The sequence below is a fragment of the Ambystoma mexicanum genome, chromosome 4p (genome assembly GCF_040938575.1).
Source record: "Ambystoma mexicanum isolate Mex_15411 chromosome 4p, UKY_AmexF1_1, whole genome shotgun sequence".
Lineage (NCBI taxonomy): Eukaryota > Metazoa > Chordata > Amphibia > Caudata > Ambystomatidae > Ambystoma > Ambystoma mexicanum.
This window is the reverse complement of record NC_090927.1, coordinates 1,248,808,137-1,248,835,878: the sequence shown is the minus strand read 5'-3', so window position 1 is coordinate 1,248,835,878 and position 27,742 is coordinate 1,248,808,137. Positions and strand designations below refer to the sequence as shown.

General features: G+C 46.0%; 1 protein-coding gene across 1 annotated transcript in view; it reads left to right on the top strand.

Annotated features, from left to right (window-relative positions):
• The window catches only part of PGBD5 (piggyBac transposable element derived 5), an 854,702-nt gene that overhangs the window by 505,841 nt on the left and 321,119 nt on the right, over positions 1–27,742 (top strand). The window lies entirely within an intron of this gene.

Below are 27,742 nucleotides of genomic sequence, written 5' to 3'. Positions count from 1 at the left end.
TTAAGGTCAAACCCTCTTTTCTACCTAAGATTGTATCAGATTACCATTCAGCACAGAAAATTGTGCTTCCAGCCTTCTATCCTCCACCTCATCCTGGCAAGGGAGAGGAAAGAGTTCATAGACTCGATCCAAGGAGAGCTCTAAGCTTTTATGTTTCAAGAATGGCAAAGTTACGACAGCACAACCAACTTTTCATTGGACACAAACTTTTCATTGGACACAAACTATGTCAGTTACCAAACAAACTCCATCCAGATGGATCATATTGGCTATTTCAGAGTGCTAGATTCTAGCTGTGAAAGATCTGCCATTCCACTAGGGGCATGACAACTTCCTCTGGACTTCAGAGCGGAGTTCCGAAAAAAGATATCTGCGAGGCAGCTATCTGATCCACCATTCACACGTTTACAAAACATTATTGTTTAGAAACTTATTACAATGAGGGAAGATTTGGGAAGGCAGTTCTATGCTCCATTCTTGACAAACATTAACTCTCAAATTCTTACTCCCTCCTCCAAAAGAACCTAACACTGCTTTGGGAGTCTATCATAAAATGAGGAATACGTGGAAGGACACAATCCATTCGAACAACAAGTTAATTAGCCCTGGCACTGTTCTTTCGACTGGATGTTCCTCCCACGTATTCCTCATCGCCCTCCCAACTTACCCCACTGTAGCATTTCCAAGCTTTAGACTTTAAGCTCTTTTAAGGCCTGATAATTAAAGGCACTTGTCAATGGCGTTAATTCTGCACATGGGTGGCGAAAAAACAGAACTGAAGCCAACAGGCGCTGCGCGTGGTATATGTACTCGACGATGAGGTCAACCAAGATGGAAGCCCTCGAGGGACATTGGGTTTACTGTCTCGACGCACAGTGCCCTCTGCCAAGAGAACTTTTTTTCCGAAGCAGCTGAAGCTGGAAACAAAGATATCATAAGATGGGGAATACGTGGCAGGAACATCCAGCTGAAAGAATGTTTCCAGGGGTAAGTAACTTGTTCTACTCAATAAACGAGCAAAGAGGAAAAATCTGTCTGACCGTCCTCAACAACATCCCCAAAGATGAAGCCACCGTTGACGAGCAATGGGAAAAAACCCTGTCAAAGATGGTTATCAAGGCCAGTATGCCGTCCACGACGACCTCGTCAGCGAGTATAGTAAATACCTCGCAGACGGCAAAAACGGTGATGACCCTGCCAATGACGATGAGCAGAACCTCGTCGGTGACAATGCCCGGCCATGAAAACCTTGTTGACATCAACGACAGTGGGGTCGCCGCCAACGACAAATCCATTGGCCACCATACATGGCTTATCGCCACCGACGATAAGGCCATCGACGGGTGCCTCCCGTCGACGACAAGAAAGGTGACGGAGAAAGGGGTCACGACAACAACTTCGTTGACGGAAACGGCAAAGAGCAAAATCTCTGTCAACGCTATAACAAAGGTCATTTGGCCCCCGTCGACGGAACCGTTGATGGAATCTAAAAAATCACAGAAAATGTCCAGAAAACAACTGCTGCCAACATCTCGAGGCAAGGGATCTTATGACGGGAAAGAAACAAAACAAGCAGACCGCCCCTTAGGATCCCATAGCAATCAAAATCCCTCTGAAATCGTTACAATCTACCAAGACTGGGTAAGACTAACAGCAATCTACTAAGTAAGTGTAAACCCCAATCACTGGTAGGTAGTCACCCTCCATCTCACCAGTCTCATCAGTGCTACCGGAACAAATCCTTGAGCACCAAATAGGCTCTCAGTTGGATCGGTGTTATTCACCCCAATTCTCAGGGGACACTTATTTGGACGCAAGTCCTTCTCATTCACCACGAAATAAAGGAGTACACCCGCCAGTGCCAAACCACTCACCAGTGCTTCCTAGTCCAGGTTTGCAGAAACTCCCGGCCTGGCCTCAACCACAGCCACAGGCAACCGCCAAGCCTTCTCTTCCACAGCCACCCTTCAACAACCCACAGGCGTTGCTGTCCCTCCAGGTGTCAGCCTCACTGCAGTCGCTAGTGGAGCAACTGGATAAAAGGCTACCTTCCATGCAAGAACAGAAAGCACAGTATACCTCATACAAGGATCTTCTGGGTCCCTCAGGGAGTTACCCGATTCTCTACAGGGAAAAGGAAAGGATAAAAAGGGAGAAAGTGGACCACATAGGTACAGCACCTCTTAGGCTAAGTAGGTCTCTTCTCAGGCAGTCACCTCTCTCATTACAAATCGGTATCAAGTTGCCCAGGCCAGCTGAATCTCGATATCACAAATAAGAAGGAGAACTGAGGACAACAGACAGAGATTGCGACAATCCTGATATGGACCTACAACCACCCACTCCCCACCCCACGATGACTGGGATGGAGGGATGGATCCAGTACCAGATGAACCTAGCAAACAGTCCCCTCACAACGCAGTAGGGGCTTCTTATGAGAGAATGCGAAAAGTGTGTGAAGAATAGCATCAGAGCAGATCAAAAATTGCTTTCTTTTTGATCTAATGCATAGACGAAGGAAACAGTCATGTCAACACCTATACTAGACCATGTATAGGAAGAGAACTTGTTACTCATGAAGAAACTGTTTTCTGAACCAGCGCTCATAGGAAGAAATGTAAAGCACCTGACGTGTCCCCTAAATGCCTAACTGCTCAGCCCACTCCCAGTTCCGTAGCCTCTGTCACTGCAGGGCGAAAGTCAAACTGCCAGGGGTCGAAATGTGCTGTCCCTCCAGACAATGATAGCAGATAACAGGATGTTTTTGGAAAGACGATTTTAGCTACAGGGGCCACTACAGTCAAAGCAGCAAATTATCTGGCGATAATAACAAGATACGATAGGAAATGTGGAATAGGATGGCACCGCTGCAGGAACATCTCCCAGATGACAAACGCACGGATGTGTTGACCATCTTGTGTGAGGGAGAAAAGGCATGAAATCATGGCATTGCCGTAGAACTGGCATAAACAGGATTTAAACAAATCTGCAATGGAGTGGTTTTACGAAGACAGGCCTGGCTAATGTGGACTGACTTCAAAAAAGACGTACAGACAAAAGTCATTGGGCCTCATTAGGACCCTGGCAGCCGCAGAGTGAACGGTGCCAGTAAGGGACCGGCACCGTCGTTGTTAGCATCCTCCCCATTCCCATTAAGCCCTATGGGGCCCAAATGGGAATGGGGATTCATTTTTACTGGAGCCAAAAAAGGGCAATTACCGGGTCCGCCAAGGTCGGCATGACCCGGTTATTGCCCTTTTCTGGGCTCTGGTAAATAATCATTACCGGCAGCAGCCAGGGTCGTAATGAGGCCCATAGACATGCTGTTTGAGCAATTGAGCAATGATGGCCTAAAGCAATTAAAACAGATATGGACACAGCAAGTCTTTGACCTCCCTACAGGCAAGGCACACTTTTCGGAGGGAAACAGATCCTACCAGAGGGGATCATCCTATCCGCAAGGGTATTTCCAAGGGTACAGAAATTCATACCCATACAAGCAGAAAGACTACAAAGGCAGCAACAAGGAGGTGCCAAGGACCAAGCACCTAAAAAGGGACTCAGCAGAAGCAAGCCTGACTTTCACAGCTTCCTAACCCCCATAAAAACTCAACAACAAACACAAGTGGGAGGCAATCTACAGTACCACCTGAAATAATGGAAGCAAATTAATACAGACAAATGGGTCATAGCTATGATCCAAAAAGGTAATGCCTCATTATAAGTATGGTGGTAAGGAAACAACGGTGCCGGTAGCGCTACCAGCACCGTTGCTACCGTACTGCCATACTCGGAGCTGTGCTCACGGGTGCCTGTCAGCCCGCCAGGTCTGACTTGGCAGGCAGAACGGCACCCACGAGCACAGCAAGTTGGATGCACCGGCACCGTTGTTAATGGTGCCGTTGCATCCGAGTTCCCCATTCCCATTCAGCTCCATGGGGCTGAAATGGGATTGGGGATGTACCGGCCCGGCACCCACGAATGGGCATTTACCGGGTCCGGCTGGGCCGGAATAGCCCGGTAATTGCCCATTCGCGGGTACCGGATCCAGATGCGAGTATGGAGGTAGCCTTGACTGTTTTACCGGCAAGGCTACCTCCAACCTCGTAATGAGGCCCAATGTGTTGGAGGTTAGCAAACTACCACTTCGAGCTCCGCCAAGTGCACAAAAACAGCCACACTTCTGAGTCCTGCAAAACGAAGTAAAGAAAATGCTCATCAGACCAGCTATAGAAAAAGTACCAAGACACCAGCAAGGCAAAGGAACGTACTCCCGGTTCTTTGTCGTACCAAAGCCAGACCAATCTTGGACTTAAGAGACCTCAAAAGGTCCATAGAGAAGCAAACATTCAAAAAGGTCACCCTTTGCGACGTCATAAAAGCGGTACAGGAAGGAGATTTTTCAGCATCACTAGACCTGAAAGATGCATGTTTCCATGACCCCATTCACAAGGATCACAGGTAGTTTCTATGGTTTGTCGTGGGTATGACGTTTACCTCTACCTCAATAATTGGTTGATAAAGGTATCCTCAGAGTCACTGTCCAACATGTTATACACATTCTCTCACACCTCGGCTTCACAACAACTTCAACAAATCTTACTTCAAGCCATCCAGCACTTTGGTGTTCTTGGCGTCACAATTCAACACCATCAAGGGCTGTGTCTGTCCATCCCAGGAAAGGATGCTCTCAATTCCCAGTCTAGTACACAAATTCCGGCGAGGGAACAGCATGTCCGTATGAACATGCATGCATCTACTAGGTACAATGTCCGCCTCTATTCTGCTGATTCTGCAGTGCAGGCTGCACATGCAGCCTCTCCAGTAATTTCTGGCTGTCAGATGGTCACAAACAAGCTGTCATGGAATGGCAAGTTGCTCATAGCATCTCAGCTAGCACACCAACTACAATAGTTGGCAGAACCCTGTCAGATCACAGTCGGGAGGCCTCACTGGGAGTTATCATATCAGGAAACAATAATAATAGACGCGTCACTCACAGGAGGGGGCGCTCATGTAACTCACCTATCCATCAAAGGCCTATGGAATGTCCAAGACTCCAAACTACACATCAATGTCCTGCAGCTGAAAGCAGTATTCCAAGCACTTCACTCATTCCAGCCAGTGCTAAAAAACAAGTTGGTCAGGGTGTTAACAGCCAAGACCACCACCATGTGTTATATACAAAAACAAAAAGTCACAATGTACAGGACATTATCACAAAAATCCCACCAATTGTGGCACTGGGCGAACCGCAAACAAATGTATCTCCAAGCTTTCCACCTTTCAGGGAAACAAAATGAAATGGCGGATCAACTAAGCAGAACCGCCAATCAGTTTCAGGAAGGGCAATTAGCCAATATACAGCTCGAAAGAAGATTCCAATGCTGGGACAGCATCCATCGACCTATTCGCAACCTGGGAAAACAAGAAGTGTCTGCTATTCGCCAGCAGGTACCCACAGAAGGGGTTGCTTAGGGACACGTTCACGCTGTCATGGGAGGGAATGCTTTCCTACGCGTTTCCACCGATGCCGGTGATACGCAAAGTTCTGCAAATCATCACGATGTATAAATGCAGGATCATCCTCATAGCCCCTGTATGGCTGAGACAGCCCTGGTTCTCAGACCTCATACATCAGTCTCAAGACCAACCAATTCCTCCAGGGAAAGATCCAAGCCAGCTCTCAATGTGCAACCAACAAGTTCTACACCATGATTCAGGGTCTCTCAACTTAAAGGCCTGACTCCTGATTTTGTAGAGTTCTGCCATGCTCTGATTTCACAGCAGCCAGGGCAGGCTCTTCTAAGAAGTCATACGTTTATAAATGGGACCGTTTTTGCAAGTGGTGTATCCAACAACAACAGGACACACTCAACAGCACCCCTCATGACCTTCTACCATATTTGCTAAAACTAGCCAAAGATGGTCTGTCGCACTCGTCCATCAAAATACACCCAGCTGCAATTTCAAGATTTAATTGAAGGGATGGGAAAGCCCCCTCTATGGGTTACGTATAGTGAAACATTTTATGAGAGGCTTTTCACGCACCTACCCTCCTCAAAAGAAAATGCCTCCTCAATGGAGCCAAATACCCTCCTCACTGCGCTATTGAGAGTGTCATTCACGCCTATGACTACCACTGAAATAAAATATGTAGCCTGGAAGACAGCATGCAGTCACATGTCAGAGACCACGCTTTAGCCGTCAAGCCTCCATACCTCTGTTTTGAATCAAACAGGGTAGTTTTAAAGGCAAATCCAAGCTTCATCCCTAAAGTATTCTTAGTTCCAGCTCCAGTCGGGCAGAATCCTACTGGTTTTCTTTGTTAAACCGTCTACTCTGGCAGAACAAACGCTGCACTCATTGGATCTACGAAGAGCTTTAAAATGTTGCGTTGACAGAAGAAAGGGTTTTCAACGGTCTTCACAGCTGTTCATAGCCTTTGGGCCCTCTAACAGGGGCCAGCCCATTTCCAAACAAGGCATTGCCCGATGGGTGGCTTCAGCGATCACCAGGGCTCAAACACAGGTGAACAGGTCCGTACAGGATCCTGTAAGAGTGCATTGTACAAAAGCAATTGGATTGTTGGCAGCATTATCCTCAGGGATCCCATTACCTGACATCTGCTGAGCAGCTACTTGGGTGGTAATGTACACCTTCATAAAGCACTACTGCATGGAAGAGCGAGGTGAATCAGAGGCAAATGTCAGGAGAGCAGTGCTTCAACGCCTATCTTAATGAGGTATGTCTTTTTCCCCTGCCACCTCCTGTTTCATTTACTGATGACTGCTGTGTACTCTATTCAAAGCATGTGAGTCCATGAAAGATCCAATGCTGGAGAAGGAGTATGTTCCTTACCTGTAACTCCTGTTCTCCAGCATTGGCATCTTATATGGATTTGTATCCGTCCGCCATCCACTCCGAGGGGAGCAAGGCTACAAGGTAGTGGCTCACATTTCTCCAGGGTTAGAATCTGAAGATGGCCTCTTGGGTGGAGCTAGTTACTCGACGTCCCATTGGCTGGGACTCAATACACCCAAAAAGATAGTGATGGGCTACTAAAGGAGTCTACCTTTTTATTATATAGTTAATACTGAGGTAACAGGGGATTCCCAGCCTGTCGGCGGGGAATATTCAAAGCATGTTAATCCATGAAAGATACCAATGCTAGAGAACAGGAGTTCCAGGTAAGCAACACAGTCCATCTCATCCACTCAGCATTTCTTGGGCATAGCAAAATGCTGCAACCACATTAAAAACACCTAACACACATGATTTAAGGTAATTTAGAACAACAACCACACATTTTAATTCATTTTGTTCCATGCTGAGTATTTTGTACTAAATTAATTTACACCATTGTGGACCCCAAAGGAGGGTGTGATGAGTTTGTGTGCTTAATTTTGATTTCTGATATTAAATACCTTGTTCTGTTTCTTGCATTCCGTATTACTCAAGCATATCTGGAAATATATCTGGACAGGATTGAACACAGAAACACATTTCCAGGCTGCTTACAAACTCCAAACCTTCACAAATGCTACTCTTGTATCCTCCCCACATTCTCTGTAGAGTCCAATACACTCTGCCCCCTTTCAATATAATTTTTAAGCATGTTGCAATTTATCGTAATAATGTGAGATAAATAAATGGTGTGGCAAGTGGCACCCTTCTCCATAATAGACTTTAAAATTAAACTTTAGGTCCACAGTTGAATGGAAAATTAAACTTTAGGTCCATAGTTGTTGGCACCGTCGGCATCATGTCACCCATCCTGCTGCTCAGGAATCTCCATGTTGTTCACACGTTCAGTTATAACTTTCAGAATTCGTTTTTAAGAAGAACAAAAAATTGTGTTGTGTAGTCTTTATAAGACAACATTTTATAAATATTAAATAATTGAACAATTTACCAAATTTTTCTTTTCACCTTTCTTATGGAGCCTTTCCCGAAAAGTGTAAAGCTACCATAAGGTATTTCTAACAAATAGTACCTATGAGAAAATGAATGCACATGCAACGCCGGGTATATAGAAGTTAGTAGTTGATGAACTTGAACTTAATTTTGTAAGGCACCCCATGTGGCTGATTAAAAGCTCTGCCCCATTCAATGTTGGAGATAGGCTCTGCCTCAGTATTCTATCACTTTTTTAAGGTAATACAGCTACATAAAAAAACAGATGTGCATCTTCTGTCCCAACCAAGGCCCTGATCACGTGGTTGATAGTGGGTGGTCCCTAGCACTTCAAGAATGTCAGGCAACACCTTACATACACTTGCAACTACTCTGGCAAGTTATTTCTTCTCTACTCCCCAAAGGTCTAGAACTGACCATTTGGGTATAGCTTTCGTAGCCTTGTACATTCCCAATCCTGGCTCCGAACCAGCAGTCCTCATCTTTAGCTAATCTTAGTATGTTTTTCTCTAATAGGTAAATCCAAGTTGAACTTTACCTTTGCAGCCACCCTATGTGTCACTCACCCTACGTTTCCTATATGGCCTCAACTCAGTGTGGTGGTTTAGCACTTTCTGCCCTCCCCATTAGTGCAATTCCTAACAGCCTCTCAGGTGAAACAACCCTCCTAATTATATCTGTTCCATAGCCTCGATGAGACAACATACCCCAATTTACCACGTGTTTCAGTAAGTCTGTGCTGCAACAGATCGCAATATCTGGTGCCCCTATGTCATCTGCGTTATTTGGCATCCTCAGGCCAGATCATGTTGTTACCACCACCGCTACAATCTGTTGCAGCCTAAGAGAAAGGCTGACAAGTCCATCAAAAGATACATTATGTCGTTGTACATGCAATCAACTGCAAAAGGAGTGAAATAGGGCGTTGAACCACTGTGTAAGTTACAATTCACTCAGTCAGAAATCAATTTGTTTCTCAATAATGTAATTTAGTTGCAGCCGACACTGAACATCAAATAACAAGTACACAATAAATGTGGTCATTAAACATCTTGTTTCAAACAGTTTTTATGATACATCTTGTTTCAGATAGTTTTCCCAAAGTTATAATATGCCCTCAAACGGTCATTAAATCAATCAAGAGGAAACATCAGTTACGGTTTCTCGAAAAGTTAATTTCAATTTTCATCAAAACGCTGATTGCAATTTTCAACGCAGTTTTCATCCACAATTTTAACCAAACACTCATTGTGGTTTTGGCCCCAGTTTTCAAATGGATTTTCACCAAACAAGTGAAAACGTTATTCATCAGTTTTTTGCAAACATTAATTGCAGTCTTCATCAAACACTAATTTCAGAATTCACTGCAGTTTTCTCACAAACATTAATTACATTTTTAACCACATTTGTTGCATTTTTCACTGCAGTTTTCACCAACACGTGTTTCAACTATTGGGGGTGCTGGCGAGTAGTGGGAAAGAATCCATAGCTAGTAATCAAGCCCACCCGCGATCTTCACCCGGGTGATGGGCTTGGTTTGGAAAAATGTAATGTGAAAGTGAGGCGTAATTTTTCAGGAATTGTATGATCGCCTGTGTTTTTGGTGTAAGGAACATGGTGGCAACAGTAAAGACAGACACAAGTGATCACAGTTCAAGGGTGTTTATTAAACTGTATATGCGGGTTGAAAAAACACATAATCTAAACTTAAATCTAAGATGGGAGCAAGTTACGACCATCAAATAATAATAAGGCAGTCTGAAGAAATGTGCTAGTCCAAGGAATCTCTGAATATCTTTGACAGATCTCGGTGCAGGCCACTGGAGTAAGGCTTTAGTCTTGTTAGGATCCATCTGGACTCCTTCTTTGGAAAGGATGAAATGCAAATAGGGAACTGAGGATGTCTCAAATGTGCACTTTTCCAGTTTGGCCAATAGCTGATGTTGTCTGAGTCGGTGTAAAACCTCATAGACGTGTCTGCGGTGTTCGAGCGAATTGGACGAGTAGAACAAGATATCATCCAGGTGTACCACCACTGTGGAAAAGAGAAGATCAGCAAATATCTTGTACATAAATCGGTGGAATATGGCTGGAGCGTTTATGAGTCCAAATGGCATGACTTGATATTCATAATGACCCAAAGGGGTCATAAAGGCCGTCTTTCCACTTGTTGCCAGCTCTGATACTTAGTAGGTGGAATGCCCCTCATAGGTCTGACTTGGTGAATATACTGGCACCTTGTACCGCTTCGAGTATATTCTTTTTAAAGGGCATGGGATATCTATCCCGAATGGTGATACCATTTAGTCCGCAGTAGTCGATACATGGCTGAAGTTGTGAAGTTCCCTTCTTCGGGATAAAGAAGAGCGAAGCCCCCACCGAGGATTTGGATTCCTCAATGAGTCCGTTTTGAAGGTTTGACTCTAAGTATTCCTTCAGCGCTTTTTTTCTGGAAGAGATAGAGGGAACATCCTTTCAAAAGGAACGGTAGCTTCTGGTTGGAGTTCAATGGCACAATCTTGTCTTCTGTGTGGTGGCAATCTTCTTGACAGGACGTCCTCAAAAAAGTCCTGATTGTCCTGGTATGGTGAGGGAATGGAGTGTATCACGGGGGCTTGCAGAGGTACGGTTATGCCAACTTGAGGGTTCCCTGCTCCCTGTTCCAGGCAATGTAGGTGACAATACTCAGATTGGAACTGAATGGTGTTCAAAGTCCAGTTGATGTTGGGGTTGTGTCTTCTGAGCCATGGAATACCCAGTATCACTGAGAAGTGGACTGCTCGGATGAGATCAAAGGTAATGTATTCTTTGTGATGAAACATGGATACTTGCATAACCCTTGTCTCATGAATAATGGGTCCAGGCGTCAAGGGCAATCCGTCTACACCTTCCACCGGGTTGGGTGTAGTCTTGTCTTAGCATGGAACAAGATGTTTTTTAGCCCTCCATTAGTCATCCATTAAGTTCCCTGCAGCACTGCAGTCTAAAATGGCGAGGACCTCAATAGGCCTGTGTCCAGTCAGATATAATTTAATTGCGAAGACCATTAATCGGTTGTCAAAGGATGTCTCTTGTTTCTGAGTGGTATTGCAGGGACTTGTGTCTGCTTCCCCTATCTTTGCTTAAGATCGGGGTCTTTTGTTTCCCTGGCGCCTTGGGGGTACTTCAGGGCAGTTCCTCAAGAAGTGCTTGTCGGAACCACAATACATACACAGACCTAAGTCCTTCCGTCTCTTGCATTCTGCCGCTGTGAGCGGCCCTTTAGCCCTGCCGATTTGCATTAGTTTGTCCATTGTTGGTTTGTCAGTTGAAACGGGGAAGTGTAGAGGTGTGGGAAGAACAGACCTGGTCCTTTTACGTTCCAGTCTCCGTTCCGTTAAACAGAATTCGATTTGAAGAGACAAGGTTACTAGTTCCTGGAAGGTAGCTGGTCGAGCGATCCTGGCCAGTTCATCCTTCATCTCCTCGTGAAGTCTGGGTCGGAATAGGGTCTGTTGTGCAGTCTCAGGCCAGCCGGCATCCGCTGCCACTTTCTGAAAAATAGATACATACAATTGGACGTCAGACGTTCCTTGTCAGAGATCCAGCAGGCTTTTGTAGGAAGAATACTGGACTTCTGGCCTCTCGAAGCGTGGCTTAAATAGCTGTATTAACTGATTGTAGTTATTCAGGCCGCGCCCTTGTTTGAGGCAGGAAGCACAGTCCACCTGTGTGCTTTATTAGTACAGAAGACTGTACTGCCAGCCTCTGAGCAGAGGCCTGACCCCAATACGCATTTCTTTGTTTGTAGCAGAGCCCTTCCAGTACCGTAACAAATGCAGTGTGTAGTAATGAGAGGCGGCGGGGTGGCAGAAGACCGGCCAGCTGCATCTCATGATTATGCAAACAGCATAGGCACGCTGATTGACAGGAGCAGTCAATGTGTTTATGTTGTGGAGAGGATTCGGGGGTCCTTTGGTCTTCTGTGAATCCGGGGGCGTGTGTGGAGTCTGCAAGCAGGTAAGACAAGTGTTTATGTATTTAATGTGTGTGTGTGTGTTTGTATGTATATATGCATGTGTGTCATGTTGGTGTGTTCAATTTTATGTAAGGTTGCATCCAAGGAGTTGTCTGAATGTTGTGTGAATGCCTGTTTGAAAGTGTTGTATGCGAGTGTGTGTTGTGGCAACAAGGAATAAAGGGACTGACTAAGTGGCGCCATAGTGGTTGCTATAGATGTTTATTAAATGATCAACCAAACCTATCTGTCCCTAACCGTAAGGGGATTTCCCTACCTAAACTAAAAAAACTCAGGTGCTTGTCAGGAAGTCTGTCTGAGTGAAAACAAAAAGGAACCGTCCTGGTCACAAAGGCTCCTACTCTATCCCTGTCACTAGAACAAAACATTATAAAGTCCTGCAAGGCATAAATTAGTTTTCCAAAATGTATTAGCAGAGTTTGCTAATTAACATTGGGCCTCATTACAAGAATGGAGGTAATGAAATAAGGAAGGCGGAATGGCATTACCGGCATCGTTAACGGGTCCGGGCCATTACGAGCCAACAACCCGCCAATACCGTCACTGCCCATACCATGCCCCTTCTTACCAGCATGCGCGCGTACACGCCCCTCTTCACGGCACCAATACCGGGATGGCGCTAACAGGAGGACATCACAAGTTAGGCGGGCATGCACTTACCGGCATCCCGATGGCGGTAATTAGGGCCTGCATGACGGTGCCAATACAGGCATCTCGGACCACCCGCAAATAGCAACCTGCAGTGCAGGCAACTGCCACAGGTGCACACAATCACCACAGGTGGGGCCAATGGAGCCTTTCCCAGTACAAAAGGAGTACACCCACACACCACACCCCTTCCTACACCAAAATGATCCCACTAGCTCTTGCAATCATGGGGCTGGAGGACATGCCTGTGCTGCTACAACAACCGCAACAACAGCAACAATAAACAACTACAGCTACAACAACAGGCAGCACAGAGGAGACGCAGGAGGAGAAGAAGGGTGAGACAGGCCCAGCAAGTTCCACCAGTGCAGCCAGTGGTACCACATAGGCAGGCACCAATCCCTCACATCCCAGTCCATTCAATCTAACCCAGAGCAGATCCAAACCCTGTACCGGTTGGACCGGGACACCATCACCACCATAGTGGAAATGATACACGACGACATTGTCAGCCTTATAGAAATACGCACTGCCATCCCCCCTCTACTAAAGGTGGTGTATGTGCTCCACTTCCTGGCCACAGGCACCTACCAGCACACAGTGGGCCAACTGCATGGCATATCACAACCACTCTTCTCCCGTATGCTGACCCAAGTGCTTTATGCCCTCCTGAAGCATGCAAGCATCCACATTTCCCTACCAAGGACTGGCCAGGAGCTTGCCGACACCAAAGTAGGCTTCCATGCACTGGCAGGCATGCCCAATTGCGTCAGTGCCCTCGACTGCACCCATGTAGAATTGGTGGCCCCTCATGCCAATGAGGTGGTGAACCGCAATCGCAAGTAATACCACTCCATCAATGTGCAGATGGTATGTGACTCCAGCAAGATCATCACACATTGTTGCGCCCGATATCCCAGATCTACACAAGATGCCATGGTGCTGCGTAACTCCACGCTACCCCATCTCATGGAGCGACATGCTGGACGACATGCCTGTCTGCTTGGTGAGTTGCCTGACTGGCCCATGGAAGTGCATCGGGGTTGTGAGGTGGGGGGTGCATACGGCACCTGTGTGGGAATGGGGGGGATGCATACTCGACCTGGGTGGGAATGGGGCGGAATGCATACTCCACCTGGGTGGGAATGGGGGGGTGCATACTCAACCTTGGTGGCAATGGGCGGTGAGCACTCAGAGCTAAACACTTCTGACATGAACATCCCAACCCGAACATGACACATCAATGCCATAAATAAGACCAATGCCGTACATCAATGACAACATGCAAGATGCACAAGCAGGCCACCATGGGTATGTCAAGCGATGCATGACTGAACATGATTACAACTGTGCCAATGTCGCTAGTGTGATTAGGTACAGAGTAGCATACACTGCAATTATGGGTGGCAAGACATCGTTCCGCATCCACAGTACATCCGCATCAGCATGCAAGTGAACACCCTGCATCATCTGTACAACGCAATCCACACTAGCAGACCATATTGCAGTACACAATGCATCAAATTGATCTGTGTGCATACGTACAGGGACACGTGCATGTCAACACCAAATAGCTGCGGCCATGGCCGTGAATCCTAAAGGTGTCAGCTCAGATTTACTCACACATACCTCTTTGTGCTCCCATGCAGGTGATGGAGGCTATCCCTTGAAGCCGTGGCTACTTACCCCTGTGCGGAACACGCGTAACAGGCACGAAAAGGAGTACAATCGGGTTCATACCCGTACCCCTGTTGTGATTGAGCAGACCTTTGGCCTGTTGAAGGCATGGTTCCGCTGCGTAAGCAGGTCTGGTGGAGCACTCCTTTATGGTCCTGAGAAGGTGGCAAAGATCACCATGGCCTGTGTCATGCTGCACAACATGTGCATCTGGAGAAATGTACCACTGCCACCTGACATTGACATGCATCCACCGGGTGAGGATGATGAGGATGATGGCGGAGGAGAAGCAGCACCCCTGCCAGTACGTGATGCACAAGATGGCCGTGCTGTACGCCAATCACTGATTGACGAATACTTCTGAACCACAGGGACGTTGATGGTTATGTGTCAGTGCTACACTGAGCACTGGGACCGTGTGGACATAGACACAGGGTGTGTGGGGAGTTGGGCACTGTGCACTGTCATGAATAGAATGAACACACACAAAATGAACAATGTCCAGGCATTAAATGATTTTTCACACAACGGGTATATTAATGAAAATTACAAAAAAGTGCTTCCTCCCTCCACCACTCACACGTCCCCCTTGCCCCCAAAACACCCAAACACCCCATACCCCAAATGAACACCCCATAGCCCCAATGAACACCCCATACCCTCAATGAACACCCCATACCCCCAATGAACACCCCATGCCCCCCAAGAAACACCCCATGCCCCAATAAACACCCCCTTAATCCCCTATACACCACCAGCACCACCTCCTCCCTCACTCATTGTCATCCCACACTATTTGCAGGATTTTTTCGTGTCTGGGGGCAGCATTTCGGTTTGCCTTGCACTCCACCTTGTAATCCGCACAGGGCTGGAGGGTGCGGAGGATGCAGTTGTGATTGGCATCGCCGGTGTAGGTTGTTGGCGCTGCATGTGTTGTAGCATGCTTGTCAGGAGCTGCGCGACAGCCCCCAAACTGTCACGGATCATGACTGCGCTGGCATTAATGGCGGCAATGTTCCCAGCACTGGCCTGACGGATCTCTCGCCTTGTCTCCTCGCCGTCAGCCACATATTGACGCACAAGCTCAATCATGGAGTCCTGCCTTGTCTCCACCCTTGACAGCCGTGCCTCCATGTGAGTGGGTGCAGCAGAGGTTGAGGGTGCTGCGGCTGGGTGTGCCATTGCAGGGCTGGCCTCTGGGGTGGTACTGAGGTCGGAACTGTGCAGTAGAACTGCAGAATCCAGCATGGGGCTGGAGAGTGTGCCCTGAGTGGCGTGTTGGGGGGTGGACAGGGGGCTTGGGGTGTGTGGATATTCCACATGGATTGTTCCATCAAGGTCCACGTACTCCTCCGCTCCTACATCTACGTCACTGAGTGGGGCTGTGGCTGCTGCCTCACCCACTGAGCTTGTGGCAGCGGACTGGGTGACCTCAGCCTCCCTTTCAGCTGTAGTTGGCAGCTCTGTGGTAGCAGTCTCGTCTGCTGCTGTGGTGTCCTCATGTGCCTGCATGGCCTGTGCACTTGCCCTGGGTTGGACTGTGGGCTGCGGTGCTACCCCGGAGGTAGATTGGCCAGTGGACGGCAGTCTGGCCCTGGACGTAGATGGCCTTGTGGCAGGGTCCTGACTCCCACCTTCTCCATCAGTGCCTGTGAGGGAAGAAGAGATGCAGGGCATCAGTGATGGTGTTACATGCAAGAAGCATGAGATGGTGCTATACAGTATTTCATTTCTCAAGCATTGCAATCTTATAGGTGTATCACAAAGGGTAGTTTCAAGGGGGGGCATATTGGCATTAGCCGTGGCATCTCCATTCGGCACTGATGCGTACCAGGTGGTATGCCATTGTATTGGGCTTTGTGTGATGTGTTACATGCAAATGGTCCATGTGTGTTGGGTGTCTGTTGGTAATGGGATTGGCACACGACAAGCATTTCAGTGTGGCAGGGTTTGGGCCTCGTTCTGGACATGGATCTGTAAATGTGTGTACGATGGGCCATGCATTGCCTTGGCTCACTTTCACATCAGTTGTGCTACGTCATGGTTTGGCCTACTGGGGTTTTCAGGGTCACTCACCTCCATCTCCAGATGTCGCGGCATTCGGCTCCATTTCCCCAAAGCCCTCTATCGTTTCACCAGTGAGTGTGCACCCCCGCCTGTGGCCATGGCCTCCCTACGATCCAGTATGTTCCGGACCCTGATATGGAGGTTGTGTCATCTTTTTTTGCAGTCTTTGACTGTGCTGGAGGTGGTGCCTACCGCTGACACCTTGCATGCTACCTCCTCCCAGATTTCCTTCTTCCTTAGCTGCACCTCCCTTTTGAGGTTATTTGTGACTACCTTATCGGCATGGGCAGCAAGGGTATCTGCCAGCATATTTAATTCCTCATCTGAGAAACGCTTTTTGCACAGGCGGGGGGTGGTTTTACGGGTAGCCTTGGACATGATCTATACAATGGCCCTGGTATCTCCTCTGTAGCAGTGGTGGTTTGGGAGGATTGCAATGGATTGTGTTTTTAAAAATGGCCGCCGGTGCATTTCCCATTCCGACGCGATGACGTTACTTCCAGGTCCGGTATTATGAGCCCGGTATTAGCATGTTGTTATTACCGGGTCGTTATTAAGGGGTTGCTTTTGGCGGAGGCGGTATCGGCGGGTCCCATGATGGTGCTATCGGGGGGTTGGAGGGCCTTTAGTGGCATGGCGGTGAAGCCATTACCGGCATGGGGGTTCGCGTGTGCTTGCGCACTCGTAATCAGCCGCTATTGGTAGCGTCAAGGTTGCACGGACACGCTAATACCTCCATGCCGGTAATGGCTCTGTTTTCAGTGGGAATCTCGTAATGAGGCCCATTGTCTTGATTAGCAAACAAATCAATTTCATTAGCAATGTTGTACATACATTTTTAACGCCACCAGAAGTTGCTTGTGCCATACAAATACAAATGAAAAGTGCAGCATTGAAGTAAGACATTTGCGATATAAGTCATATCTTGCAAGCTCTTTAAAATTCCACTAGACCTGCAGGTTGAGTAACTTAGTTTACCCACTCGACCAAAGAGAAATGCATTAGACCTATGGCAACAGATGAAGACAAGTTTAAATGTGCTTTCTGTAAAATGGTGCATGTCACCACAATCCCACTTCAGTTCGGCACACTGCTGCCACGCAGAGGCCAGCCTTGCACAGGGAAACTTTTATTTGACATTTACTGGAAACAAAGTAAAATTTAAATCAAAGTTCCAAACATCCCCTGCAAATGGTACTGGCCCTTCTTATAATCTACTGGACTATGTGAGTGGGTAAAAATACTTTGCGAGCCCTGGATGAGTGTCTCTAAAAGATTAGTTACATGAATGGAGACAAATAGACATGATAAAAAGCCTCAGAAAACGGTTTGGCCAGCTCTCTTTACTGAAGGTGCCAATATATATTGTAATCATAATCCTAGAGCAAAGCGAGCTCTGGAGGCTAACTATAGTGATGATAGTGCAGTAGATCTATAGATGTACAAACTGGATGGAACTATTGATCTCTGCTATGCGTAAACATCTAGTTAGCTTTGTCTATTCATTATGTAAGAGGAAAGAAAGTAAGAGACTAACAAGAGTGGATGGTGTAGCAGGCAGAGAACTGGGCAAACTAGGTAGAATAATGTAGTTGGCGGCGATCTCAGTTTCAGGTCAGCTGGTATAAGGCAACAGGGTAGTAAGACAGAATGCCAAGGAGTACGGTATCAGATCGTGAGTTGAGCACCATGTGCAAGCTGCATGTAACCAACAGGTTACAGAACAAGATTTGCCATCAAAAGCATTGTTTCATCGTGTACATTTTTTTAAAATATTCACTCGTCAATATGATGCATCTTACCCAACAAAATGAAATATAGTTGACACTATGATATTTACATAAACTAACCTACACTTTACTGTATAGCATGGAGACAATGCAGTGTTTTACAGTAGCAATACTGTAATCATGCATTATGTAACAAATTACATTTTTTTAAATGGAATTTAATGAAAGCATTTAAAAAACAATAAAGTTAACACATACTTGTCTTTGGCAGACAGGGTACGGTTAGCTTAATAAAGGTATTATCTCGATTACTTCTAGTTTGCAATTATTTAAAAAGGAAAAACAAATTCTTCATAGTCCCACAGGCCTTTGGCACATTCCCTTTTGAACTTGCAGTGAACAGAGAAAAGAGGGTGGGGGAGCCCTGAAGGCAAGTGAGGAATGCAGGGAGATCTGTGCTTTCATTGAACATGGTAACTTAAATAGTTAGGTTTGCTACACAAGTGCCAATTTAATTAGCAAACCTACAGAATTTCATAGTAAATTGCTACGTAACACTGCCTGTTTTTATGCCTTGTCCTGCTACTGTTCGTAATCCAGGAGAAAGATTCCGTTCACCTGGATGTAAAGCATCCAAACGCTTCTCAGATTGTTCAAAACAAAGGTTTCCGAAACTTTCTGGGTTCTTCTTAACACTACAGAAGTTAACAGCCACATAAAGTTCTTGTGGGGCTAGGAGAATGACTCCCTTCTCCTAGTTCGTTCCCCAATGCCTTTCACAGTTCTTAATAAGGTTTGTAGCTCCCTTTGGGAGGTTTTCACTCTCTGTGACTTTTTTACAATTCTTGAACTGCTCCCACTGGGACGATGAAGTCCCTCTAGACTCTCCAGCACCACACTTTTGTGGAACTGGCTTGGGAACTGTATCACAAAATGGTTCTCTCTTCCTTTATGATTTAGTCCCATAACAACTCGTCCCCCTTTCGGACTTGTGCATGTTCCCCTTACCTTTTCACGGGGAACTCTTCACTGGTTTCGCCAGGCGTCACGTGTTCGCTATTCCTTCCTTAACTTCTTCCTTTTGTAGACCTCTGTGTCTTTCCTCTCCACCTCCAGTTATTGTGGACCATCTCGGTATAGTTGTTGGACTCCTCGATCCCGCTGTGAAAGGTTATGCCATCTCCACGGTCTCTTGCTCTCTCCTGTGTGAGAAACCAGAGGGTGTCTCACCCACTGGTCCCCGGGGATCGCTCTCGCAGGAGGCAAGGATACAGCCATCGTCTTTGGATCCAGAACGAGTGCGGCAGGATCACCTGGGTGAGGGGTTTTCGGGAGTCGGGCTGAGACAGCTGATGGAGAGACGCGGTATTCCACCCTTTTTTGTTCATCTACCCCATCCCATTTTGTAGGATTTTCCGAAGTGTCAATCCCCTCCTCCCCACTTTTTACACAAACACTGGGCCGAGGAAGAGGGTGACTGAGAGTAACCAGACTCTCTCTCTCACATTGTACTGGACATGTCCCATTAATACCAGTTAGCTTTCACACAAATGAAAGACAACACCTAAAGACACACCCTGAGCAAGGTGGAACACAAATACAAGCAGCACGTCCAGGACAAAGTAATTTGTTACTGGAGCAGAGCAATGGTCAAGGCACAAGAGCAGCAAGTTGAAAACCCCAAGGGTTCCCTACTGGAGGTTGTTGCCTCCGACAGACCACGAAAGACACGTGGAGAAGGCTAGATCCCACAAGCGAAGAATGCATTGTGTTTCAAGGACGCCCAGGAGAACGGCAGAGTTGGGGAGGCGAGGCCAAACCTGTGGTACTAACCTTGACTCGTGAATTGGAAATAGCAAAACAATAAAGAAGCGCACACACCTACTACTGTCATCATGAATACCATGGGCGCTATGTAATACTGTTGTTGCCAATATTACCATGCCTACTATACGTCACGCATATGCTTCATGGCCCACCACTGTCCAATTGTCACGCAATGCACAATCCTCCCCCACAATGACATATTGGTCATCATTCACATGGTCTAATCACGGTTAATCACGCACAATGCAACAATGTATATCCCACCATGTTTGAATCATCACAGCCTTAATAAAGACGACTGTTGGGTCAAAACATGTGTTGGCTTTTATGTGTTAATAAACCAGCACTAAATTTCAAACCGAATTGACAAGACTTCTAATTTCTTTGCTTGAGATACTCAACTTAATTCGATAAACCTACATTATTAGATTTCCAGCGCCCAGGTACATGCAGTACTTACAAATTCCTAATATTAACCGAGACGGAAGAGCACCATCTCCTGAGAACCTATTAACCGGCAGCAGGATCCAATCCTAACTACCATGAGCAGCGCAGTGATCTGCTTTTTCTAGTGATCTACTCCCTACTATTCATTTTGATGCTGATATGCCTACACATTGTATGAAATTAGTTGTGAGGGCAAGTGTAGGTTTTGTACAAAGCCAGATATTTACTTTGGACTTCCCGATGCAGACTATCCTTAATTTTCTTTAGGTATGGAAATCCCAGCTTAGAATAAGGCAAGTTAGGCATTACACCATCCTGCCTTTTGAGTTAATAAAACTCAGTGAAATATACTTGGACCTGTTGTTTGTGTCTTGACTCATGATGCCTTCACAGACCGAATGGCCCACCCATTACAGGTCGTGCCACCGCCTCTTGGTCTCTGAAAGTCTATCACGCGGTTTACCAACCGACTCGCAGGACGCTTCTCGGGAGTCCCAATATTTCTCTTCTCAGCCTTTGAGATGAATCTCGCAGTCTCCCGAAGCCCTGCAGCAGCTTTCCAGACTTCAATGCGGCCTCCTCGGTCGCCTAGTTCTTCCTCTGGTCGTATCACAGCTTCCAGCTCGCCAGAACCACACGGGCCACTGCTAAATGGGTCAAAGGATGATGAAGAACAGAGTCTGTCTTTGCTGTTCAGTTTAATTAGTGGTGACAGCCCCATCGTAACGTCCTTCCAATTGACAGCAGCTGCTCTAGGTTTTGTCCCACTCAAATGTAGCATTTTTGAGCGCTTCTTCGTCTCAGTACTTTTGGCATGAAATGTGCTCAATATTTCACAATAACACATAGTTTCGAATAAGATTTGGGCGTTATTGTCAGACTTACGTGTTGGGATTTCACAGGGTTTTGCCTCCTGTTCTCATCCCCAGGAGAGGAGTCGCTCCCCAAGAGATCCTCCCTCATGTTGCCACCCCTAGGGGGACACTTGGTTAGCGGCCCCACCTCCCTTGTCTCCTGGGAAGGGATTCTCTCCTGAGGAGAAGTGACGCCATCTGAAGGATTGTCACAGTGTGTGCCGGCCATACGCCTATTTTTAGCCCCCTCCCTGGGCTGATAAATCTATGTTTTGGGCTGTTGATGTCATGGCATTCTTTTTTGCTTTACCCTTGATACACAGTAAAGATACTTTTTGCGTGTAAAGTACTGTGCATCAAGGTTAAACCAAACATAAGGCTTATTATATGGCTAGACTTGTCTACATTCAATTTAGCCGGTTTAGACATGTGATATCACTTGTCATGTTTGCTTTACCCTGAGTTGCTACTGCCTTCGGTCCTTCCAGAATTCTAAAGTTCATTGTCTGGGATATAGTGCCCAGTTTGCTCTTGGCTTCAATTTACAATCCCATTGTTATAGCCTCCAGTAATTTCTTGGCTTCACAGTCTCAGGGATGTAGCGTCCAGCTTGCTTCTTGACAATCTAAAAAATACAGTGTCAGGGATTTAGCACCCAGCTCGCTTTTTGACTTCACCTAACAGCAAATCCTTTTCATCCTTCCTTTAGGGAAGGCATCAGGCAAAGATATTCTCACCCAACCGGCCACAGGCTTTCCTCCTGAATTAGCTGTGATAATATCAACCACACTCTTACCAGCAAATATTTGATCCCCATGGTTTTATGTGTGGCTCAATTATGTTTACCCTACATCCACCGGGTTACCTTCCTGGGCAATGTGTCCCTTGTCAATGTTTGGAAAAACCTCAGGTCTCTCTTCCAAGTTGGTCTTTTCCAGAGTTTGAGATATAGCCCTCAGCAGGCTCACTACTCTCTGGTCCAAGCATGTCCCTCCCAGGGTCTAAGTTAGAGCCCTCAGCAGGCTCTTAGACGTAGCCCGAAAGCTGGTCTTTCAGAACGTCTGAGATGTAGCACCCAACAGGCTATCAGCCTTCTTTCCTTTCCTGGGTCTGGTCTCTGAAAGTGCCTGCGATGTAGCCTTTAGCAGGAACTGTGATCTCTCTGGCGCTCTCTCTTTATGCTCTCCATGCTTCAGACAACCTTGAAATCCCTAACCCCTTTGCTCTTTGATTGCCCATTCACCTTTTTATTAGGTTGTTCCCTTTGATTATTCCCTCTTTTCAATCCCTCCAACCTTCATTGCCCATGATATATTGAGGGCTGTCAGTCTGAGTTGCTTAATGGCTTTCTCATGGTAATCAGGACTAATGAGGTGGCGCACAGCAACAGTCGAATGTTTAGAAGGACATTTTAAAGTCAAACAAAAGAATTGTTTCAAAAACACATCTCAACTGTGTGCATGTTAGTATTTTCAATGTCTGACAAGAGGCCGCTAACTGGTCCTGAATCTTGTAACCGTGCCCCTCTCTCTCACCCTGGATCGAGCTTCAGAATAAACTCTGTCTTGCGATCATGGACACTGCCACTCTGCTATCACAACACCAACCCCCTCTCCCGAAGTAAGACCACCAAGACACGGGTGCTTCCATTTACTTTATGCGCTACATTATATAGTTTGGGAGGTGAATAGGATTAACAGTGGCAAAACCAGGGGTATTCAGTTCATTAGACAGAGGGACAGACTCATTAGTCATACTCAACTCCTCGCTAAACTGTGCAGCACCAGCACCTTCCCCTGACAATAAGAGATATAATGACCTGGAATTCATGAAGGGACTCTGGGGAGTTTTACGCATATCACTCTCCGTTAGCTCTTCATACAGTCGTGAGCATCTCAGGTCTATAGGGGCCCTCTGAGTGCTAAAGGAGGGTTACACAACGTAACAGACTCACACCGATGATACATGGGATCCAGATGGTATGGAATTGATGGGCTGAGGTGGTAGAGAATAGGTGGATGATATACAGTGTTTGGGCTGCAAAGTTGAGAATTTTGTAAAGAAGGTTAGGGAGCAGAGAGGGAAGCCCGGGAGAAGGCTGGTGCAATAGTAAACCTGCCTGAATACCAGGGTGGAGATAAGTACTTAAGTTAAGTGCTATCTTAGTATTTTTTTTGTTGTTTTTTAAAGCGCCTATACACAAGTGTTTCAAAGCGCAGCAAGGCAGGAGGGGAGGTGGGGAACAGGAAGGGGGAAAGTAGCAATCCTAACAGGTCTTGCAACATTCAGATTGTGCTAGTGCAGCAAAGAGAAGTGCGTGGGGGAAAGGAGGTAGAGAAGTGCAGTAACTGGATGGGAGGGCTAATACCAAGGAGAGAGTCAGGGATGCCCGGTGGGAAGAGCAAGGGGGAGGAAGAGTATGGGATGTCCACAGCTAAGTGCAATTGAGGGGCTGGAAGGCTACAGGGGGAGAAAGCCAACCAGCTAAGTGTCGGAGGGAGGGCCAGTGAAGGCAAGTGCCATATGAGGGGCGGGGACGGGCGGAGTGCAGATGTAGACTGGTCCGGTGATGGCCTGGCACCCAGTAGGACTCAAAAGGAACCAGGCCACCAGTCACAGGCAGATGGGAAATCTGCATGGGAGGCGGAGGGGAAGGAAGAAGAGAAAAGGAAAGTCTTGAGGAGCATCCAGACCTTAAGGAGGTGGTAGGAGAAGACAGGTGGATTTTGAAGATGCTAAATTAGTTTAACTTAGCTTCAGTGGATGTTATGAATTAGTGGAGTTTTCTGTCACTGTCAGAAGAGAACCCCCCACATCCTCAAGGTTGCAGACTTACATGAATGGTTAAAGAAGTTCAGTGGAAAAGGAAAAGGCGGGGGAGGGTTAAGATATGGGGCATGATGTGCGAGAAGGTAAAAAACTTCAGTCTTGGGGGAATTGAGCTTTAAAAAATGAAGAGCCAACTAGTGGAGGATGGCCTAAAGAAAAAAGAATTAGAGGCAAATTCGGGGTCAAAGGTGGGATAGGAGAAGATCTAGATGTTGTCCGGAAATAGGTGGTAGTAGAAGCCAAATGAGGTATTGACTCTGCTATGTGAGGATATGTAGAGGATGAAGAAAAGTGGGCAAAAGACAGAACCATGGAGAACCCACAATAAGAGGGTGGTGGGATCGAATGTACGGGTGTTCAGTGAGATGGGGAATGAGTGGTCAGAAGGATAGAATGTAATCCAGACTAGTGCAGTGTCTTGTATGCCGAGAATAGATAGGATAAGAAGGCCAGATGGATGGTCAGCAGTAGCAAAGGATATTTAGATTTCCAGGATGATGAGGATGGAGGAGAGGTTAGAGTGAGGGGCTGTGCTAAGAAAGTCAGAGTCATGGGTCAGTGCAATCTCACTGGAGTGACAGCTGTGGAATCTCTGAGATCAGTGAGATCAATATCTTCGAGGTAGGTAGTTATCTGTTTGAAGACAATCTTTTTATGAACGTTGGGGTGTTGAGAGAGAAGGGAGAGTGTCCATTGTCTGTCTTGTGTCAATCAGCTGAGGGCGTCTTGAGGATGGGTAGTACATTGAATTATTTGTTGAGCACAGTAAGATCCCTTTTTCGAAGGGGAAAATGAAAGAGTAGAGGTAGGAGAACATGATGGGTACCATGACCTAAATCATTTAGCACAAGATTGACAGTGCTTGGACTGGAAGGCTACGCCACCACAAATGGATAAAGTTACATATACATAAGATTGTAACTTTATTTCCTTTTGTTACTGAGGCGTAACTGAACTTTATTCTGCATTTTTCTGAGCACTAGAACACTTTATTATTGCTATAAGGGTGCTACTAAGCACTTTAACTGACAAATGTTCTAGGAATAATATAGAATGCAATGGTAACTTAACCTACAATCTGTCAGTTATTAAGATGCCGAATGTACATTGTTTATTTGTAGTGTATTGTACTTCTCATTTATATAGCGCCTTTTAGCTTTATTGTAGTCTCAATGCGCTGTTAGTGGAAATGTCCTCAGAGGACCGCAATCCAAAGTGTTGGAGTTCATGGAATAAGAAAGCATGCATGTATGCATTTGGCCAAATAGGGCTTAATGGGGCCGGCCAGGCTCCAGTAGAGATCAATCCATGTGGTCAGGCATGTGGATTGGTGCTGAGAGGATTCAGGAGATGGCATGAGTGCTAGAGACTCGCTATGTGTTCAGCGAGCCTGAATTTGACATAGGTCTGCGCTGCATTCTGATGTCAGAGCTGTTGAACCGCAGTCTGGTGTAAATGGGCCAAGAATTACGTGAACAGCATGACCTAATTTTGTCATAGTCCTTGCTGTATACTGATGTGTTCAGGTAGCCATTCCTGTGGCCATTGTCCACCGGAGTGGTGTGTTATACCTATCTAGCAGAATTCATTGGTGATTTGTTGTTTGGGCGCCCGCTCAGGTGATTGGCTTCTTCTGTCAATTCTTACGGCTGTGATAAAAGGATTCATGACAGCAACAGTCTAGGCTCCAACTATTTGCAACAAGAGGAGCACGGGTTGTACTTGCAGCTCGTTCTAGGCGGATTCCATGGCGAGTCTACCCAGATAGCGAGCACTTACAGAACCTTTTCAGTTGTTACCTTTACCATGGGCAGACCATCCTATAGTTCATACATGTGCAGTACCTGCCCATCCCCCCATTCCTTCCAGAGCGATTTTGGGGTGGTTCTTGATTGCCCTCCTGCAGTATTGCACTGGGGACCCCCACCTTTCCCACTGGTTTGAGACATGGACATGGTTGCACACCCTCCCATGACAATTCCCGGCAGTGCATTCCAATCTGTCCAATTGTGATGCTGGTGATTCTATCACACCACTGTCATTCTATGGTATAACACAAAATGATCATAAATTAAAAAAAAACAAATGGTTGAAATGATCGGATTTCGGCTGTACCAAAATTAAGTACAGCCGAAAATGCCAAACATTTCAACCATACGGTTTTCATTATAGCGAAAAAGTGAAGCAGGGGTTGCGGGGGTGTCCAGCGCATCTGAAACTACAAAGTCTTTGAGATAAAAAAAAGAAAAGGACCCTGCAGCGTTGGTTCCCATCAACGAAGGGACTTAGCAGCACACAGCGTAATATGTCTCCAAAAGGTAAGTAAGGGGGTGGAGGGAGCTGGGTCTACAAAGGGCATCTAGCTGGGGTAATTATTTCGAATACGAACATTTAGAATTCTACATTTTCGTCTTCGAAATGTTCGTATTCGAAAATAATCACATTCATCCACTTCTACCATTGTGAGTGCGATTTGCCTGTTTTCCCATACATAGCAGTTGCAGTGACTCATCAGTCTTGTGATATTTCATATATGAGGGCTGTGATTCAGCAAGCGGTGCTTGTGGGACACCAGGGTCATGATTGGTGTATGATAGTGTGTGTGGTCCGGTTTGCCGTTAAAGCAGCCAGCGCTGCCATGTGCACAGATTTCGGTGTCTCCTTGAATGCAGTCAGCGTCACCTGGTGTTGAGTGTTACTACGTTCGGATTGGGAATTGGAAGTTTTAGGGAGGGGTTTCTTTTTTTCCATTCTTTTCTTTTTATTAATACACCTTTTAACACTATGTTACAAATTAATCACAATACATCGAGTGAAATGTACACATATAACATTTAAAAATTCAAATTAATATTACAAAAAACAAGGCTGTGTTTCAGGATAATGTGGCAAATAGCCTTGTTTTGAGGACTTTTTTGAAGGAAAGGTAGTTTTTGGAGCAGCAGATGTGCAGAGGAAGAGTGTGCCAGGTGGTGGGAGCTAGGATACAGAAAGCCGAAACATCAACTCTGAATCGTTCCAGTGAACCCAACATGCTAGCATTTATTTTATAAAATTCATTGCTAGCGCAAAAAGAGCTGTACGAACCCTTTAAAACATACTACAAATACAAGAACTTCATTAAAATCGGGGCATCCCTTAGTTTGAGCGAGACATGTTTTGATAAAGGACCTATTTTGCGTAAAAGGTTTACATCACTTGAAAGACTGAGCTAAGGGCATTGCCGTTTCAGTGTTCTCTATGAATTAGATCCATTTTCCAGTGATTGATGTTTTACTCACCTGAGTCACTATTTAGTTCAGGTATAAGAGCCAGCATACTTTGAATTGCATAGAATATCCCATGCTGTAGTTTAGTGCGTGTATTAACTGGTGGTTTAATTGTGCAAACATCTATTTACTAAAAGTTTCCTTGCTCAATACCTCATACAAATCTTTCCTTTCACATTTGCATTATGGATAGTTTACAAATATATTGTGTCCATCTGTAAAATAATTACTTTCAGCAAGCCTAATTAGATGTCACATTTTGGAACAGTTGCTATGACAAATTTTTTGGCATGAGTCATGAACAAGCATATCAAACAAGTGAGCAGATTGCACAATGTTGTCTAGACCTCACCCCTTGCATTTCCAAAAGATAGCCACGAATCTTGTCTTAATGAATGTTTTCCATTCTCATTATGGTTTGATTGTCCATGCATAATTCTTCTGGAATGTTCTATGTTG